This window comes from Felis catus, chromosome C1, assembly GCF_018350175.1.
Source record: "Felis catus isolate Fca126 chromosome C1, F.catus_Fca126_mat1.0, whole genome shotgun sequence".
Taxonomy (NCBI): Eukaryota; Metazoa; Chordata; class Mammalia; order Carnivora; family Felidae; genus Felis; species Felis catus.
Window position 1 is genome coordinate 200,776,116 of NC_058375.1, and position 19,362 is coordinate 200,795,477.

The following is a 19,362-nucleotide window of genomic DNA, read 5'->3' on the forward strand; positions in this document are numbered from 1 at the left end:
GCACTGTGGAGTGTCGGCCAGGCTTCTGCGAGGCAACGCTGGATGACTGACAGCAGCGTCTTTCCTGGGCAGCTGGGGCCGGGATTAGAACTCCCAGCCCTCAAGCTGTCCGTGTGCTGCTTAGATCGCCTAACCCCTACTGATAACGCGTGTCGCCCCTTCTGCACTTCTGGTGATTTCCGTATCCGTGTTCTCCATCCATCCATCCATCTATCCAACAATATATCAACTTTTTAATTAGTTCATTTATTTATTCACAGCTAACCTCTGGAGCCAGAGTCAGAATCCCCAATCTACCAGCTCCCAGACCATGGGCTATTTACAGAACCTCCCTGTGCCTCAGTGTCCTCCTCTGTGAGGTGGAGACAATCAGGGAGTTTGCCATACAGGGCTGTGAGGGATTAGATTTGTCCTGTACGTGAAGGGCTTAAAATCATCCTGACATAAGTATTCACGGTTACGATTTTTTAAGTAAACTCTACGCCCAGCTTGGGGCTTGAACTCACGACCCTGAGATTAAGAGCGGCACGCTCTACCCGCCGAGCCAGCCGGCGCCCCCGCTGTTAGTTACCGTTGTTGAAAGCATTTTTTGAGTGGTTACTGTGTGCCAGGCACTGTGTTAGGAGCTCTTCCTGTGTAACACGTTCACCCTCCCCGCAGCCCTACAAGGCCGGCTTTTCATAGGAAGAAGAAACTAAGGTTTGGAGAGGACGCGCCCTGCCCCAGATGGGCTACTGTCCCCAAGGGCTGCAGAGGACACGTCAGCAGGCCCGAGAAGGAGCGGGCTGGGAAGGGCGGGCAGGCCCCCTCCTGCCCGTGTCATTGAGCATCGCCTCACGTCGCCTCCCCGCTGCACTGTTCGCTTCTCTCTCAGACCGGGACTGGGGCCGCTGTCTTGTCTTGAACTGCAGAACCTGTCAACACATGAGAATCATTCGCAGCGACCGGGGAGAAATGTGATTTAGGAGCGGGTTAGAGAAGCTCTCGGGGAGACCGGAGCCTGCAGCTCCGTCGTTCATTTTGGAGCCGAAGCATCCTGTTCGGGAATAATCAGGACGTCAGGACTTAGATAAGTGAAGACACACATGTCTCAGCTGATATCCCAGGCGTATCGGACCGATTAGGCTGCGTAGTGCAATTTCCTCTCCGGTCTGACTTCCTTGGCCCGACATCGTGCAGATGGCGTGCTCTGCTTACTGGAAGTAAGTGTGGAGATGATAAAATAGAAATATGAGACATTTGGATATCACTCGAGCTGAAACTTGACACTATAGGTCTGATTGAAAATCCAGCAGGCCCCTCTCCTGACCCTTCATCCCTGCTCCCCCTTCCCCGCGGAAGGCGCCTGAGGAATCCCTCCAGCTCTCTCCAAATCTCGCCGGTGTTAGCTCTGGCTGCATTAGCCCTACTCCTCCCAGGAGATGTTTGACCAGGTAACCACCACCCCCCCCCCCCACCATGAAAGTGCCAGGACTCACGTGTACGTGCACACACACACACACACACACCCCACGGGCTGCCCAGGGCTCTCCTCCTGGCGTTCAACTCTTCACTGAGGGCTTCCTGCCTGCTGTCCACTGAACCTTCTAGAGTTTCTCTCTCACACTTGCCATGGGAAAAAGCATCTTCCTCTGAGGTCCATTTCCTTCCTCCCTCAGAGCCCAGCTCCCAGAGCGCCTCCTCCAGAACGCCCTTCTCATCTCAGATCCCCATCTTTGGCTGGCCTTTTCTTTGTCCTAGTAGCCTGTACCTATTTCAAAGTCTGCCCTCAACCCAGAAATCCCCCTTTCTTTACGCTTCAGGATGTCTCCCCTGCACCCCCTGTCTCCAGACCCCGTAGTCCTATAACCTGGAGCCCTCAGCCCTCTGTACTTCTGGTGATTTCCATATTGACTGCAGATTCTAGGGTGACTTGGGTCACCCTACATAAGGGACTGACTAGAACCCTCAAAACCCCCTTTCCCACCCCAATCTCTAACTAGACCAATTCTGATTACCCAAACCTCAAGACTATATTTTTGCCTTTTTCTTTAAAGATTTTGTTTCTTTTAGGTAATTTCATAAGTAATTTTAAGTAACTTCGTGGGGCTTGAACCCACGACCCCGAGGTCAAGAGTCACATGCTTTACTGACTGTGCCAGCCAGGCACCCCGTTGCTTTTTTTCCTTAATGATGAACTTGCTTTGAGGAGTCCAAGAGCCCAGACAATAGTGACGACAGACCCAGTTACTGACCCGTCCTGATGATTTCTCTCACGAGTGTGTCCTCGGGGCTCTGGTGCATTTCATGTGAGAACACGACTTCCTTTTGGGCATCAGTCTTCCTTCTCAAACCAGGTAGAAATACCGATCTGCCCCCGTTGACCTCACGTCTCGTAGAGGTCTGTCCAAGAAAGCCTCTAGAGTGGAAAGATTATGATGGCTTTGCTTTGTTTTAGGCCTTGTGTTTTAAGCTCTTTAAACCCGTTTGTGATCCACTGACTTCCAGTCCTGATCTTGCGAAGGAAGAAACCACCGTCCCCCTCGGAACGGAGGATGCCGGAGCATCCTCGGGTTCCCCACGGCCAAGGACGAGGCGGAGGTGGTTAGCTCCTCTGTGTGGGCACTACATGCTCCTCACAGACCTGACGCTCCTGGTTTCTCTGAGGCCCTCCTGGGCCACCGACCCCTGAAGTAGTCCCTCCGGGCCGCTGTGACAAATATGATACACTGAGGGGCTCAATCAATAGGCTGTACCTACCGGCTGTCAGCTCTGGAGGGCAGAAGCCTACGATCAAAGGGTTGATAGAGTTGGTTTCTTCTGAGGACCCTTCGGGCTTCTCCCTGTGTCTTCACATGGTCCCCCCTCTGCACCCATCTGCACCCGAATTTTCTCTTATTAGGACCCAGTCACGTTGGATGAGGACCCACCCCAATGACCTCATTTTACCTTAATCACTTCCTGAAAGACTGTCTCCAAATACGGCCACATCCTGAGGTTCCAGGGGTTAGGGAGTCGGCATACTAACTTGGGGGGATGTGATTCAGCCCCCAACACTTGCCACTTTTTAAATATACGCTGCCTGGCTGTAGGGCCCCCTGGACCTCTCATTTAGGCTCCCAAGAAGACATCTCCTCCTCTGTGACATGGGATCAGTAAGGATACCGCTCTCTTGATGTTCTTGTGAAGGTTAAGTGCCGGTGAGGCTCCACGGGGCCTGGCTTACAGTAGGTGCTTAGTAAATGCTAGAACCATTTAAATAAATAAAGATGATGATGATGCTAATAACACACTGCTATTAGCAGACGTCTTGGCCCTAACAGATTCCTTTTTTTTTTCTATAGCGCCTGATAATCATTTTTGCATGTGTCACTTTCGTTTTGCTCATTTCTTTCCCAAGGAGGCTGCCCCGTGCCCCGTGGCTGGCCAGCACCCCAAGATTCAGCCCAAAGCCCTCACTGTGAGGACTCTGAGGTGCCCTGGCAGGAGGAGGCCCGGGGCCTGCCCGCCTCTCCCATCGCATCCTGGGAACCAGCAGGCCCTGGGGCTCCCGGAATCATAACTCACTCACTCAGGCATCTGCTTTTGACCTTGGCACCTTCCCCTCGGCTGTGCCAGGTGCCTGGGGGCCTGCCAGCTCTCCCCACCTGCCAAGCTGACTCTCTTCCATCACTCAAGTGACCTGGGAAATCCCATCTCCCCTCCAGCAACCCAGCGAGATCCATCACAGGAAAGGTCCTCCCGTGCGCGTGCTCGACCCCCCCCCCCACCTCCCCTGCACACACGGGGCTCTGCTCACACTCAAAGCCCCTGCTGATAAAGGCTTTCTGCTCCAGACTTTCTGTTTATGTGCATCCAAGTGTCCATCTCTGTCAACAGTTTTTAAAATCTGACAGCGTAGGGCTGGGTCTAATCCCACCCTCTGTCCTGTGTATTCCGTGTGCATCAACACGCCCGGGAGAGAGGCTGGGCCCCCACGGTTTGCAAAGCAGTTACGCATGAGCACTTTATTCCTCTCTCCACCCTGCTTCTTGCTCCTGTGCTTTAGTATCCGCTGTTTCCCCTTTGCCTGGAAGCACGCCCTCTGCCTCGTCCCCTGGTGAATGCCCGTCCTCAGTCAGGCCCGGGGCCCGGCCTTTGGAGGTGCGCCGCTGACCCTCCCCAGTTGAACTGATGCCCCTCCTTGGTGGCTCCACTGGACCTCTGGTAGCATCTCGGCCATACTTACCATCCTGTACCGTGATGGTCTGTTTGTATAGCCTCCCCGGCTGGACTGGGAGCTCCTGGAGGGCAGGCGTGACAGTGCATTTAACTTTGCATCCCCAGGGCCCAGCACAGGGCCTGGCTGCAGATGAATGAAGGCTGTGAGGAGGGTTCTGGGCCCTGGCCGTGCTGGGCAGTGCCTTCCATGGCATTTTCCGTTTGCCCTCACCTCTTCCTTTGTCCTGTTTTTAGCCTAATTCCTTTCAAGGAGCTGGCATGGGACTCTGAGCTCATTTTCATGATTGCTTTAAATATTTGGGGCTGTTGGCATGCCAACACGAGGACCCACGCTAAGGAGGAGAGGAATTCTCTAGCTCTCTGGGTCCTGCCCAAACACAAGGAATGTGCCAGAGACAGGGGAGGTTCTGAGAAAGTGCCAGATTGGGTCGAACTAAACCGCTTTTCTACCTGGCTTAGGGAGCCAGGAATTTGCGCAGCAGACAAAAAAGTGAGAGGACACGGAGGCCTGGAGCGGAGGGGGGTGGGTGGGGGGATCGCGGAGAGGGGCTCGAGGGGGGGCAGGGCCGGAAGAGCCCCGGATGGAAGTGAAAGGGTTAACCGCGCCCACCTGGAAGTGTTGCGTCCCTGCCCAGAAACGGGAGGGGCCCCTGGAGCAAACGCCCCGGACAGGACTGTCCCCCGAGCCAGTTTTGGAAACCAGATAGATGGGAGGAGACTCTGAAAGTCTTGTCACGGGAGAACTTGGAAGCCGCGAAAAGAAGCCCGTGAGCATCCGCGCGAGGAGGGGCCTCAGATCACCCCACGCGGCCCCCATCACACTGTAGATCGGGAAATGGAAGCTCAGAGAGGAAGGAGGTCACCAAGAGCAGTTTGTGGCCGTAGCGCCAGGACCGGATCTCCTTGTTCTCTTGCCAAGGCTCCTGGCTGCTCAAGGGCTGGAGAGGAGCTAGAATTGGGTTCTTCACGTTTTCCCCAATAATTGTTATAAATCAACGAGAAAGCCGAACTTCTGCCCGGTGAGCTCTTGTTCCCTGCCAGGCACAGTGCCAAGCGGTTCACATGTTTTATCAGAGCAGCCTTATAGGCATAGCCCCATAGTCCCGTTTTAAGGATGGGGAAACTGGATTCAGAGGCTAAAGGATTTGCTTAGATCAACCAGCTACTGAGCATTGAAGTCCAGATTCTAACCCAGAGACTGCCTGATTCTGGAGCTCGTGCTCTTATTTTATTTTTTAAATTTCTTTTTAACGTTCATTTATTTTTGAGACAGAGAATGAACGGGGGAGGGTCAGAGAGAGAGGGAGACACAGAATCTGAAACAGGCTCCAGGTTCTGAGCTGTCAGCACAGAGCCCGACGCGGGGCTCGAACTCACGGACCGCGACATCATGACCTGAGCCGAAGTCGGACGCTTAACCGACTGAGCCACCCAGGTGCTCCTGGAGCTCATGCTTTTAACAACTACTTTCTAAAATGTTTCCTGTCTGACCTTGACAGATCTCAAGAGACTGGGTCAAAGGAAAGCTAGCACAGAGCTCCTGGATGAAAAATGCAACATCTCAGCCCTCTTGGCAGTGAGATTTGCCGTCCATAGGCATAGGCATCCGAAAGAGTCTTTCCTAAAGATTCCCCGGTCCAAATGGAATATTCTGTAGACATAAAAAAAAGGATGGGATCTTGCCCTCTGGGACAACATGGATGGACCTAGAGAGTATTACACCAAGTGAAATGAGTCAGAGAAAGACAAGTACCATACGAGTTCACTTAAATGTGGAACTTACAAAAAAAACCAAAACAAATGAATAAACAAAAAGCAGAATCATACTTTTCAATACAGAAGACAAACCGATGGGTGCCTGAGAGGAGGTGAGTGAGGGATGGGCAAAATGGATGAAGGGGAGTGGGAGATACAGGCTCCTGGTTACGGAATGAATGAATCATGGGAGTGCATTCATGGGAATAAAAGGTATAGCATAGGGAGTACAGTGAATGGTATTATAATAGTGTGGTCTGGTAACAGACAAGCTGTACTTGTGAGCGTGGCGTAGCATACGGACCTGTTGAATTACTATGTGGTGGTGCGCCTAAAACTACTGTAACCTTGTGTCAATGACACTCAAATAAAAACTTTCTTTAAAAAAAGAAAGAAAACTAAAACAAGCAAACAAACCGGTCCGAAAGAGGTCTGGGGCCACGAGGGTAGAGATGGACGGACAACACCCGGCGGGGCTTCGGATCCAAGAGTGGGTTGTGAGATGAGGGAGCCCAAAAGAGCAGATGAGCGGAAGGAGACCGATTCTTGACTCACTTCCGGAGCAGGCTGCCGACTCTAGGGGCTCTCTTGCCTGTGAGAGGGAGTTCGTAAAAGAGGACAACAGCCCTCCGGAGTTCGCATACTTCACATCTATAGAGCATCTCCAAGCTCACGAGGGGCTCCCTCACACATTCTCGTTGGATTCTTACAAGAAGGCAGGGTGACTATTCCCACTTTCAAGATGAGCACACTGGCCCAGAGAATTTAAGTGACTGGCTCAGAATCACCAGCTAGCTAACAGCAGTGTGCAGATCAGAACCCAGGTCTTTTGAAGGCTACGTGGAAATCCTTTATTTTGATATCACTGCCAGTGGACAAAGAGCCCGCAGAGGTGCTGTCGGAAAGTGCACTGTTATCTTGGAGAATGATGACCTCGCTCCCAGCGCTGTGCTTGCCCTGATGGGGCTACAGAAAATCCTATTTCCTTTGCCATCAGTTGGTTCAAAGAAGGCCATGCGACACAGTTGTAGCTAACGAGGCAGGAGTGCCGGGCGGCGGATGGGAAAACTTGTCTTGCTCCTGCAGAGACACAGGAAGGGGCAGTCTCTCTACTCCTCTGGTTGCTGCTGTGACATGATGGCTGGGACTGCTGCAGCCAACATACTGCTTTGAAGAAGCCAGCGCGTGGAAGAGGGATGAGCAAAGAGACAAGAGAGTCTGGGTCCTTGATGACATTATTCGATCAACACTGAGGTCCGTCTGCCTCCGGCTGCACATCCCAGACAAAAAGACTTCAGACGTGGCACAGTCGAGAAAATGAGAGTCAAGAAATTTTGTGTCTCCTTCTTAAGAGTTAGAACAATCTCCCCAGGAGGCCCCTGGCAGACTTCCCTCATGAGTTTTTCACAAGTGCCCTTGGAATGCCATGATTGTCTTATTAGGTGGGGTAAAAATAGCAAGCCCTCCATAATATAATTTTTATTATGGACCAGGCACTCTCCTAAGTGCTGTATCATAATGCTCTAGAAGAGATACTATTAATATTCTCATTTTATACAGGAGAAATGGAAATAAACAGTTTAAATGATTTACCCAGGGACCACACAGCTAGGAAGTAGCAGAACTACGTTTTAAACTCAGACTCCAGCACCTGGGTCCTTAGTCACCACTTACTCAAGTGAAGAATGAGGTCAGCCTCCCTGGAGCACATGGCTGTGTGAAGGAGAGGTGGGTACTTGAACAACATTGAAGTTTTGTTGGGAAAGAGAGAGAGACAAATATTGGTTAGCAATAGTGTTTGCTACAGTTGACCTCATTGGCTACTCTACCTATAGATTTCCTTTGACGGAAGCCAGAAAATATCCTTGTGGGCGAAACCAGTTCGAGTGTTTCTGAAACCATTACCTGTAGTGCTAACAGTTCTAACTAAAATGGTTGCAGGCCAGAATGGTCAGAAAAGCCTTCAGGGAAGAGAATGATTTGAGGATGGATAGAATTTAGAGCAAATGAACATTCCAGGCAAAGAGAGCTGCAGTAGAAAGTGACACACCTGGAAATCTAGGGTAGAGTCGAGTCTTTGAAGTCCTTGAATGCCAAGTGGAGGAGTGTGGACTTTATTCAGGCAATGAGAGGATCCTTGAGCAGGGGGTGACTGGGCATCCTGAGATCCGTTGTAAAGTCGAGCAAAGGAAGGCGTGTGCAGGAGGAGAGAGCTGGAAGACAAGAAGATCTGTCTTATGATTAAAGTTTGAATAAGGGAGAAAGTGTTGGGAATGGCAAGGGGGAGACACCCTACAAAGCTATTAAGAGAAAATTATGGATTGGTCTGATGACCATGGATGAGGAGGAAGAATCCAAGGTGTCTTTGACATTTCAAGCTTTGGTGACATGAAAATAGACACAAGGAGCTTGCCTGGCAGAGGTGGAGGAGAGGAAGCAGGATATGGCAGATTTGGCATCAGGCTTGAAGATTTGAGATGATGGACACCCACGTGGAGATGTGGGATTGGGACATTCATGACAAGTGAGAACTAGACATGTCAATTAGCAAACCAAGGGCATGGGTGGAAGGGGATGAGACCTCCAAGAAAGAGCATTTGGAAAATGGAGAGGAGACCACTGACGCCTGGACCTGAGGTAACATCCAGGATTGCCTGGTCCCAGGAGTGTGCACCCAACAAGAGACATGGAGGAAGATGGGAGACATTGATGGAGAACCCAGAGAACATGGGGACAGAACCCGAGGACTCGAGGGCTTCAGGAAAGAGAGGTCACTAGTCCTAAATCCCACAGCTACAGAGAAGTCCAGGTTGGTGAAAGCAAACATCTTGGGTATTTTAAAAGAAGAGATTTGGAAGACTGTGGACAACCCAACATCTTTACAAGCTGCTTGTGGGTTTGGCATAATCCTTCAGAAGGGCAGTAGGCAATATGTTTCCAAGGCCTGAAAATATATATAAAATTGCTGATCCAGAAACTCTTCTTCAAGGTATATAACCCCAAAGACATAATAATTAAAGCTTGAGTACTTTCTCAACCAACGACACAGTGTCAAGGATGACATTGTTTTAAGTACTTTATATTCAGAAATTATCAGGTCAACCTTGTAAGGTAAGTATTATTAATACTTTTCCCAAGCAAATCATCATTTTACAAATAAAGAAAATGAGGCCAAGAGAGGTTATGTCATTTGAGGTAAGGGATTGAGATCTGGGGACGACAGCTGCAAGGCCCCTGATTTTAACCACCCGGCCATCCTGCTTCTTGACCCAATTAGAAATGAACACAACGTTGTACCCCTGAGGGTCTTCATTTCAGCGTTATAATAACAGGAAACAATCTAAATGCCTAACAGCTGGAGGTTGGCTAAATAAAGTCTGATTTCCAAATGAGAGCATGATGCTATATAGATGTTAAAAAATCATGTTCTAAAAGAATACTCAATGACATGGGAAAATGTTGATGATACATTTTTAAGTGAGAAAAGCTGTTTTCAAAACAGTAAGATCTCTCAAAATATGAAAAAAGAGAGATATTTGTTATGACTCCCATGTGTGTCCCCTGGCAGACTGATCTGGCTCCTGTACTGGATTGCCTGTGCCAGCACCAGGTACCCGCTTCCATCCACCCTGCCTGGCACAAGGGCCCGTCCCCAAGCCCCAGTCAGTGGGTGGTGGTCATCCTACTGACTCTGGACTGAAGTGCTGTGTGTTTTAACAAAGATAAGCAGGACGCGTGGCAGAGTCAGTGCCCAAGATGTCATTGTTTCCCCTCAGGTCACTCCTGGAATACTTTCTTGATGAGGCAGGATTCTCAGGAACTGTTGACTAATGGAAATCGTTGGGGGGAACTCGCAGGAGGAGTAGTTCAGATATATGGTACCACTTAAGAATAGGTGTAGAGGAGAGGATGCGTCCCTCCAATGTAGGGGATCCTGGAAAGCACCTGCAACTAGGGTAGGGTGTCCTGATCCTCGGACCAAGGAAGGTAGGCCAGTCTCCCACCCCTGGGGTCACCAGCTTTACGTTGCAAGCCGCCGAGGTCCAAGATGATTCAGAAGGCCCACTCACAATCCTCTTGGCTTTCTGTCCTGTGCTTCACCCCAGCTCCGCAGAGCCATGTTCAGGCAAAGCCCAGAACTGACTGCTTAGAAAAATATTTAATTGAGATTCCTCCTCCAGTGCTTATTTCTGTCTCAATAAGGCCTTGGCATGCCATGGGTAGCTAAATATATTGGCTGTTTCCTCTCCAATGCCAACCTAGTTTTTTAAATGTTCCCAAGTACATCTGCCCAGTTTTCCCTTAGAGAGAATTTACAGCATTAGCCCTCCGTAACCCAGAAGGGGGGAAAAACGTGAAGGAGGTTAACTTACTTAGAGAAGAGAAACCAGGGGATTATGTCTGTCTTCATTCAGAAGTGTCTTCATTCATTCATTCATTCAGAAGTGTCTTCATTCATTCATTCATTCATTCAGAAGCCATCTATCGGGCTTCTCATGAGTTATTGGCATTGTGCTTAATGTGGAGACTACAGAGACTTATGGAATTAGACCCTGTCCCTGCCCTCAGAGTGTTCATAGTCTAGATTGACCAGTGATACAGAGTGTTAATGATGGAGGATGGACAAAGCAGGGCTGAAGGAAGGACCTACAGAGCCCTAGAGTGAGGATGCACAGAGGACATTTCCTAAATAGCACCTCTACCTGTCCTAGAAGTACTTAGGAATCAGAAAGGAGAGGGCTCAACAAAAATATAAGGCTACACAGGGATTCCTGTGCATGTCATGTTAGTTTGGGCTCAACAGCATGGGCACTTTTCTCAATAGAATTCTTCCCTTGGGTTTGGTATTTGATCCTAAAGGAGTCTTGATTACAATTAATTTTTCCTCCCTAAACTTTGGTTTCTTCATCTATAAAATGTATTTTGCAAGCAGATGGTTTATAAACATAATTTAGAAGGACACGACCCATTCTGTAAATAAAAACATATATGGAACCCCAGTATATAAGAGCAGTAACATAACTTCTGTGGTTGAGGCAGGGGTAGGGGACTGGAAACTAATCCTGAGCTACCCCTGTTCCCCTTCGAAACCCCTCAGCGAGACTCCAGAGTTCCCTAGGCTGCGGTTCAAACACAGGAGTTAAGACGATGTTTCAGGCTTTTCTGGCTCTAAGCCGGTCCTCAGCGTTCTTTCTTCACCTCCATGTGGGCCCGTGGCTGGTCCCTGCCTCCAGGAGGGGTCTGCGTCTGCCATGTGGGAGCTCTGATGGAGACTGGTGGGAAATGGTCTTGGAGGGCTTGGGATCACCAGGTTCTGGGAGTGGTCCGGTCATGGTTCATTTGGTGAAGGAAGTGAGTTATCATCTGCAAGCAGGAAGAGTGTTGGCAGCTGCGAGGATGAGCACAGTCTGGGAGCTCGTTACAGATGGCGCTGGCCCCACTTACTCATCCAGGGCTTCTGGAAGAGGATCTGGGGGCGAAGCGTCCTTTCGACATGTCAAGGTCTTTAGCATCTAAAACGGGCTTTACTCTTTGTGACATCGATAACGCAAGGTAGAGAGTGGTTTCCCCATATTATGGATGAGGAAACAGAGGCTAGTGTGGTTGTCTTCTCCGTGAAAGAACACCGAGACGCCCTTTCGAGAGTATGGTCTGTATGTCATGCCCTCTCCGACTCCTGGCTGTTCCTTCTGTTCTCCAGCTTTCATTCATTTCCTCAACGTGCCTTACTTCCCCTGCATTTATCTGTTTCCTTCTAGTTCAGAATAATCTGAAGTTTGATTTTTTTTTTTCTTAACTCTTCTTGACATTGCATAGAAGGCAATGGAAGTGTTAGGGGGTCTTGAATGAATGACCTACAAGGGTGATGGCGGATTTCCTTCTCGGTTCGTGAAACACTGCTTTGGTGATCTTGGCAGGAGGCTGGAGTGTGGACCTGAGAATCTGAGGGTGAGGGTGATTTCAATCCTGGGGAGTCTGTAATGCCTCAGATCTTCCTAACATAGGGGCTGAATACCAGACGTTCCTTTGGGTCTGCGTGCCGATGCTCTCAGCCTTTCCTAGCAGCCTTTCTCCACCGGTCTGGAACCTTTTAGGGCATTCCAAGCCCCCGCACCTCTCCCCCCGCCCCGGGGCTGGCCTGCAGTCAAGCATCTTCACACTCTGCTGCTTCCATCTGGAACTCTCTTCCTCGATTCCTTAATGCTGGCGGCCTCCAGGCCTGCTTGCTGTTCTGGTGCCCGGAATCCCACACAGCAATGCTGGCCCAAGTCATGGTCAACCACAGCAGTAGATAAGGGTGGGCTTCCCTGGAGGCAGAATGCATGGGCAAGAGAATCCATCCAAGGTACTTCTGAGCATTCATCAAAGGGTACCTTACAGAAAGAGACACGACAAATTACCGACAGGGAGGAGATGTCTGGAATACACATGACTGAGGAAGGATATTATCAAGGGCACGTAAAAGAACATCTCCAGGTTACCTTAGGATTCTAAGATTCTCTATAGCATTTGGCTCTCCCTAAGACATGAGAATCTCTGATATGGAGTCAAATCCTTTCCAGAAACTCTTATTTTTCTGCTGCAAAAAGGTGAGGGAGTCTGAACAGTTTTACGGGACCACTAGCTGACTATTTCAGGGACTCAACTGCGACTTGGGAAACACAGGTGTGAAACACGCCTCTGGCTTCCTCCGGACAGCTTGAATAACTTCCTGCCTCCATCCAGGCAGACCTAGTTATGAATCCCGTTGAGGTTTTAAGGAACACGATGCTGGAGTAAAGGGAGGGGAGGGGATGGAATTAAATAGAAGTGGAACCAGGCCCTGCCTTTCAGGGGCATGCACTCCCCGGGGACATGCACACAGAGGGCCCTTGTTCAGCTACCTCACCATAAACTTGTCCAAAATTGACCAAATGGTTTTCTTCTTCAGTCAACCCCCTTTTCTAACCCCTGAGTCCCTGGGATGCTCCATATACTTCCCTTGTTATCATGACTCAAACCAGAGGTCATCCCGATTCCTTGTCGCCTTTATCCCCCACATCTGAGCCATTGGTGGACCTCCCCCTTCCCTCCTTTGTTCACGATTTTCTCACTCCCTCCTCCTGCCTCTTGTCTGGGGAGGGAGGAGGCCGTTAGCATTTCATTTCATAAAACTCTGATCTCATGATATCAGAACCTGCAATTAACCTCATTTCCGATGAAATCATGCCCACCTGATTCCGCCTGGCTGCTCAATGCCCCCACCCCATGCCCCTGCACCTTCTCTGCCGTACCATTTTGTGTGGCTGCCCTCCGTGGCCTCTCTTCCCTGGCCTGGCTCGTCTTGTCTTCTACTCTCTCATACACGTCTTCCACTTGATTCCTCCCTTCACACCCGGGCCAGAACTGATGCCTCCTCCTGTCTGCTCCAAGCTGCCCGTCCTTCACAACACATCTTTTCTGTGAGGTGTTCCCAGTTGGGCCATCCCCTTTATGACGTCACCTGTTATGTGTTGATCATTTCCAATCTCCTACCAATTTGGCAGTTTATTATACGTTACTAAGTGTTGTCTTTTCGACAAGGTTGTAATCTTCCTGGTGGTAAGGATGTGGCCGTACGTGTTTGAATGATCTCTCTACTGCATCCAAAGCAAGGATGTGGGAATGAGGGAGATTAATATTTATCCAAGGCTGTATGACATTATCTCATTGAATCCTTTCAACCTTAAGAGTTGGATATTTTTTGTCTCCATTTTGTAGATGAGGAAACTGGAGCTCAGAGAAGGATTTTTACATCTACAGCTGGTAAGTGGCTGAGTCCACATTTGATAACAAAGTCCTTGATAACAAAGCATTTTTTACTATTCCCTGTCTTTATTCTAAGGTGGGGCATAGGGCACTTACAAACGCACTGAATCCGAAAGACAATTTAACACATAAAGCTGATGTGCATTTAGAGTCATTGTTAGCACTGGACATCATACATGTATTTCTTTTAATCACAACCTGAAAACCTGAATCCCAGATCGATCTACTCCAAAGCTTTTTTATATTATTATTATTATTATTATTATTATTATTCTTTCAAAGAAGCTAAGAGCAAGTTTTATGAGTGATGTTTTTAAAAATAGCATATTTATTTTTCTGGAAGCATGCTTCTTCTAAGACTTTTCCTTGGTAAGAAATGGCCTGGGGATGTATGATGTGTCCTCTGAACTGAAAAACCAGGGAGGAGGCTCTGATCGCTGGTAGTATGTCTCTCTCCAGGCTATTGTCACAGTAGAAGGTGTTCCTACACTTGTGTGCGATTAGATTATAATCAAAGGAATGGGGTCGTGAAGCACATTCTTGAGACAGAACTCATATAAATACATACACATTGGCTGCATTCCCAGATGTCAGAAATGCCCCCATGAGCGCCCCCGCCCCAAATATGCCATTGAATTAGATTGTGAAGAAAAGGGAGAGGGGGAGAAGGGGAAGGGGGAGGGGGGAGAGAAAGAGAGAGAGAGCAATAGGGAGAGAGGGAGAGGGAGAGATAGAGAGAGAGAGAGAGCGCATTCAAATACAGAGGAGGAAAATAAAGAAAACAAACAAAGAAAGCTTGGTGGAAGGCTTTATGAAGTGGATAGAACACACATCGTGAATCTTCAGAATTGAAAGGGAAACCAATTTTTGTATTAAGTAGCAATCTTCCCCCCAACAGGATGGAGACAAGGCTTGGTGCTTTGGGATTAAGGCCGAGTTAAAGCAACTTGGCTTCAACCTGTGCTTTCTGCCCGTGATGCTGGAACTTTCTGATTAGATAGGTCAAGGCCTGGGCTCCACCTGGCCATCCTCTGTGCGTCTCTGGCCTGTCCCTTCTTTCTTCCACAGTAGGGAGAAGAGAGGAAGCGTATGATTGACTAATCCCATCTCAGTTACTCTGTGGTTCCCTGACCTTGATTCTCAAGAACCTTCACTACAGAAAGCAAAGGTTTCTGGAGCATTACCATAGAATCGACGTAGAGCTCTCTGCATTTCTAAAAATGGCACCATGCTCTCTGCTTCCCTGATTCTGCCCCTCTGTCCTCTTCATTTACCGTCTCACTCTTCCTTTGTTCCCAAAAAGGAGGGATTCAAAGGCCCAGGGACCTGGAGGAGATGAGGGTATAGGCCCATCAGAGAGTCCTCTTTCTGTTCTGGCTCCCGGGCCTCTCATGGCTGCACAAACCATAGCCCTTCCAGAGCCTTGGGGACAGGGGTCAGTGCACAGGTAAGAGTGAGTCTCTGCTGTCTGCATTTGTCCAAGCTGATGCCCAAAGGGCAGGTATTCACCACCGTGTGTCCAATGTTCAGACAGTGAGTCAATGTGTCCCATGCCATAACTGCTTAGACAAAAGTGTCTCTGTTCTTGAAAGGGGAAAGCCTATTTCGCGGAAGGCGACATGCCGTAGCAGAAACAGAATGGGCTGTGGAATCATATGTTCCTGGGTTCAAATCCCAATTTCACCGCTGCATGTTGTGTGATCTGGTAACTTCCGTGAGTCTCCGTGTGCTTGGAGATGCCGGACCCACGGTCAACACTAAACAAGTGCCTGTTACAGCTTCTCCCTTTCAGGCTCTGTTCCGGTGCAGAGAGAGCAGGGGCCCTTCGTCACCTCTCCAGATTCATTTCCCTCTCCTCTTTCCTATACACAGGCCACTCCAGCCTCGACCTCCAGACCCTCCCCGTTCACGGGGTGTGCACTTGACCCCTGCTCGCCTTGACTCGTGCTGCCACCGGATCTCTTTGTGGCTCCTTTCCCCCACTCAGGTCTCTCCCCACACATCACGTCCTCAAAGGGATCTTTCCAGATCAGGGTGTGCAATGCTGTTCTTCCAGCCCTCTCCAGCCCATCTCTACTTTCCTGTCCTCGATAGCACTCACCACCCCCATGCGTTACATTGTGTCCTCCATGAGATCAGTACCTTCACAGGGGCAGGGATTTCATTTGCCTGGTTTTTCACTCTATTCCCAGTGTCTGTAACAGTTGCAGGCACATACCTGATATTCGATAGATGTTTGTTAAATGATCATCCCCCGGAAATGTTGGGAGGGCGGTTCTGCTTCCCGGTGGGGAAGGGTGAGGGGCACGGGGTCCCGGCTGCCTGCAGGGCATGCCTGGGCAAGTTGGCCCCAAGCAGAATGTCAGCACTCGCTTGCCCCTTCATCCGGGTGCCCCAAGGCAGGTTATGACTTGCACAGGCGTGTGGGGTGACCTGGCCGCTTGGGGAAGAACTCTAACGCTCCCGGCTCTTGTGCCCAGATACCTGGATGCAGGTGCCAAATCTTCCCGAGCACTGCAGGCCACCGTACCTGGGTGAGGTGCTGGACCCACCCCCCACCCCCGCCCTGGGGCTGTGCTTCTGGCCCTGGGCAAGGGGGGCGCAGGCCGGTGTGTGTGCGAGATGAGCTCCTGTGTGTGTAAGAACCTCACTCGCAGCGGAAGCTCCGTAGATAGGAAAGAACAAATGCGCCCTAAGAGGTGGCCTGGAACAGGGGCCGCTGGGCTTGGAGTCAGGAGAACTGGGCTCGAGGCTCCGCTCTGCCGGGCCGGCCTCTTCCCTGCTCTGAGCCTCAGTGTCCTCCGAGTATGAGGGGCCGGACCCCGTCTGTGAGGTCCTTTCTCAGCGGCTTCGGGAGTCACCATCCCGTGAGCAGGGCAGTCCCACGGAGCTGCACACTCACTGACTGGACAAAGCACAGCTGGCTCCCTCTTCCCTTTCATTACTCGCCCGGAGAGAAGTGGCCTGATTCTTCTGTCACCTGGCTTCTAGAGCTGGTTCTGAGGAGTCACAGAACATTCCCTTTGCTCACACAGGCCTTTGCCCTGAGGACCATCAGGGACGGGAGGTGGTTCAGAATTGTCAGGGACAGAGGGGATGGGAGAGGATGGCCCAGAGGCTGGAGGGATCCATTCTGTGGGAGCTGGGGAGGTGGGCCAGAGGGAGATACTGGGCTTTCCTTTTCCAGGCCAGAGCTCCCTGCTTCTTGACGGATGTGGTGTGATGTTGTTCATTCGACACACTTCTCATCCCATCCGTCCTTCCTGAGGGCCACGGTGGCTTGGCCGAGAAGAGGTCTTGTCTGTGTCTGTCTGTGGCACTTCGGAACCGTGGCCTCCAAATCCTTTGATCCCCTTCCCCTTGACAGGTGGGATGTCTCCCTTGCCCTTAAATCTGGCCTTGTGACTATTAGACAAATGAACGGAGTACACGAGGTACCGTGCCAATATCTGGGCCCCAGCCTTCAGAAGCTGGCAGCTTCCACTTCCTGTCTCTTGGGATGCTTGCTTGCCCTTGGAACCTGGCCACCATGCTGAGAAGAAGCCAAAGCAGCCCGTGGGGAGGAGAAGCCCGCGTGGAGAGGAACCGAGGCTCTCGGCCCTGGCGGAGCGCCCGGTGCCAGCGTGCCAGCCCCGTGAGTGAGCCGTCCTGAAGCCCCCAGTCCAGCGTCCCAGCCTACAGCATGTGGGGCAGAGGCACGCGGCCCCTGGCAAACCCTGCCCAGATTATAGGTACACGATCACCGCAAGTACGCGGTGCTCCTAGAAGCCACCAAGTCACACAGCTGCTTGGCACAGGACAAGAGAGGACGGGGGAGCTGGGGCTGGTGAGCAAGGGCCCTCAAGTCCTTCCAGACAGTTGCTTGTACGGTTCTCAAAACAGCAGCCGGCCCGCCGGCCCACAGACTCTAATTTCTCTGCCAGAGACTCTCTCTGAATGAAGACGACGATTAGTAAGAACTGTATTCCCAGAAGTCCATTCCTTCCCTCGTCATTTCACGTCTCCCTCCTCTCTCCAGCAGATACATTCTTCTCAGTCCCCGCAATGCCCCCAGGGGACTGAACCGCACGTCTTGGTGAAATCTCAGGGTGTGCTGTGTGTGCACAGGTGAATGCATGTGTGAGCGTGTGTGTTCGTGCACGTGTGTACGTGCACGTGTGTGTGCAGGTGTGTGCAGAGGACAGTGTTGCAGACACTGGGGGCGGGTATCGGGTAGTAGAGGAACAGACCCTTTTGATTGCCGAGGTTCCCGGTGAGCCCGTTGGAAACCAACCATTCTTTTTCGAAAACATTTTAAAAGTAAAATCGACCTTTTCTGCTTCTACCATGCCCCATTTTCCAAATTTTCTACAATGGACATGGATTGCTTTTGTAATGAAGAAAAGAAAACGCATGTCCAATTCCAACGCTCAGGATTGACCAGAATTCCCATTCTGGTGGGCTTCTTTCCAGCCATTCCTCTGTACTCAAACATCTATTGGATATGTGGAGATCATGCCATAAATATGGTTCTGTGTCTTGACTTTTTCACCGTATTTTATATTTTAAGACTCTATTATCCCAAGCCCAATTTTTTATTTTTTTTAATGTTTATTTATTTTTGAGAGAGAGAGAGAGAGAGAGAGAGTGGAGAAGGGGCAGAGAGAGAGGGAGACAGAGGACCCAAAGGGGGGTCCACACTGAGAGCTGAGAGCCTGACATGGGGCTCAAGCTCACAAACTGTGAGATCATGACTTGAGCCTAAGTTGGGCGCTCAACTGACTGAGCCACCCAGGCGCTTCTAAACCTAATTTTTTAATGGCCCGATAGTGGTCTAGCATAAATAAATAAATATGTATTTAATTATTTCATTATTTGTTAAACTTGTTCAGCATTGTTTATTTGACATTCAGGTTGTGATATGTATGTTATTATATAATATATATAATAGTATATATGATTATATTTTAATATATAATTATATATAAAAATATATAATATCACAACCTATATCATAACATATACTATGTATGATATGTGCATCAAATATATGTATGTGTATCTCATATCTTTGTACTATTTTTTAAAAGTAGGCTCCACCCCAGCACAGAGCCCAACAAGAGGCTTGAACTCACGACACTGAGATCAAGAGTCTGACACCCAATCAATTGAACCACCCAGACATACCTTATCCTTGTGTCTTTAATCTTCCTAGAGGTGGACGTTTCATGTTAAACACAGAACATTGGGAGGCCCCAGTACGAAGGAGGTACAAAATGGCAGAAAACCCCTTCTGAAATATCTGTGTGGCTTCAGGAACCATCTCCTGACTGTCTAGGCATCGCTCACCCTTTCATTCCTGGGGGAGAATCAGAGATAGGGAAGCCAAGGGAAGAAAACCCAGGTGAAGATGTGTGAGAAAGTCTGTAGCTGGCAGAAAACACTCCTAAACTAATCTTATGCATATTTGAACGGCTTGGGAGATCGTTTTGTTTCCTTGTCCAGCTTAATATGATGAAGGAAGAGAAGGCCACTAACGATGGTCACATGGGTCTATGCCTTACATTCATTACCTCATCTAATCCCTGTAAGGACTCTGTGTTGCCATTATTCTTATCTTACGGATGGGGAAATGGCTCT

The 19,362-nt window shown here is 49.7% G+C and overlaps 2 long non-coding RNA genes across 2 annotated transcripts; both read right to left on the bottom strand.

Moving 5' to 3' along the window:
• Window positions 1–227: 227 nt before the first annotated feature.
• Window positions 228–4,691, bottom strand: LOC109502855. The gene is made up of 3 exons (XR_002161739.2): window positions 4,208–4,691; window positions 2,235–2,398; window positions 228–914 (listed from the first exon to the last, which is right to left on the bottom strand). It is a non-coding gene; the product is annotated as an uncharacterized LOC109502855 (long non-coding RNA).
• A 6,183-nt stretch (window positions 4,692–10,874) lies between these two features.
• On the bottom strand, window positions 10,875–13,373 carry LOC109502856. Its single transcript, XR_002161740.3, has 2 exons — window positions 13,230–13,373; window positions 10,875–12,329 (listed from the first exon to the last, which is right to left on the bottom strand). It is a non-coding gene; the product is annotated as an uncharacterized LOC109502856 (long non-coding RNA).
• Window positions 13,374–19,362: the final 5,989 nt, after the last annotated feature.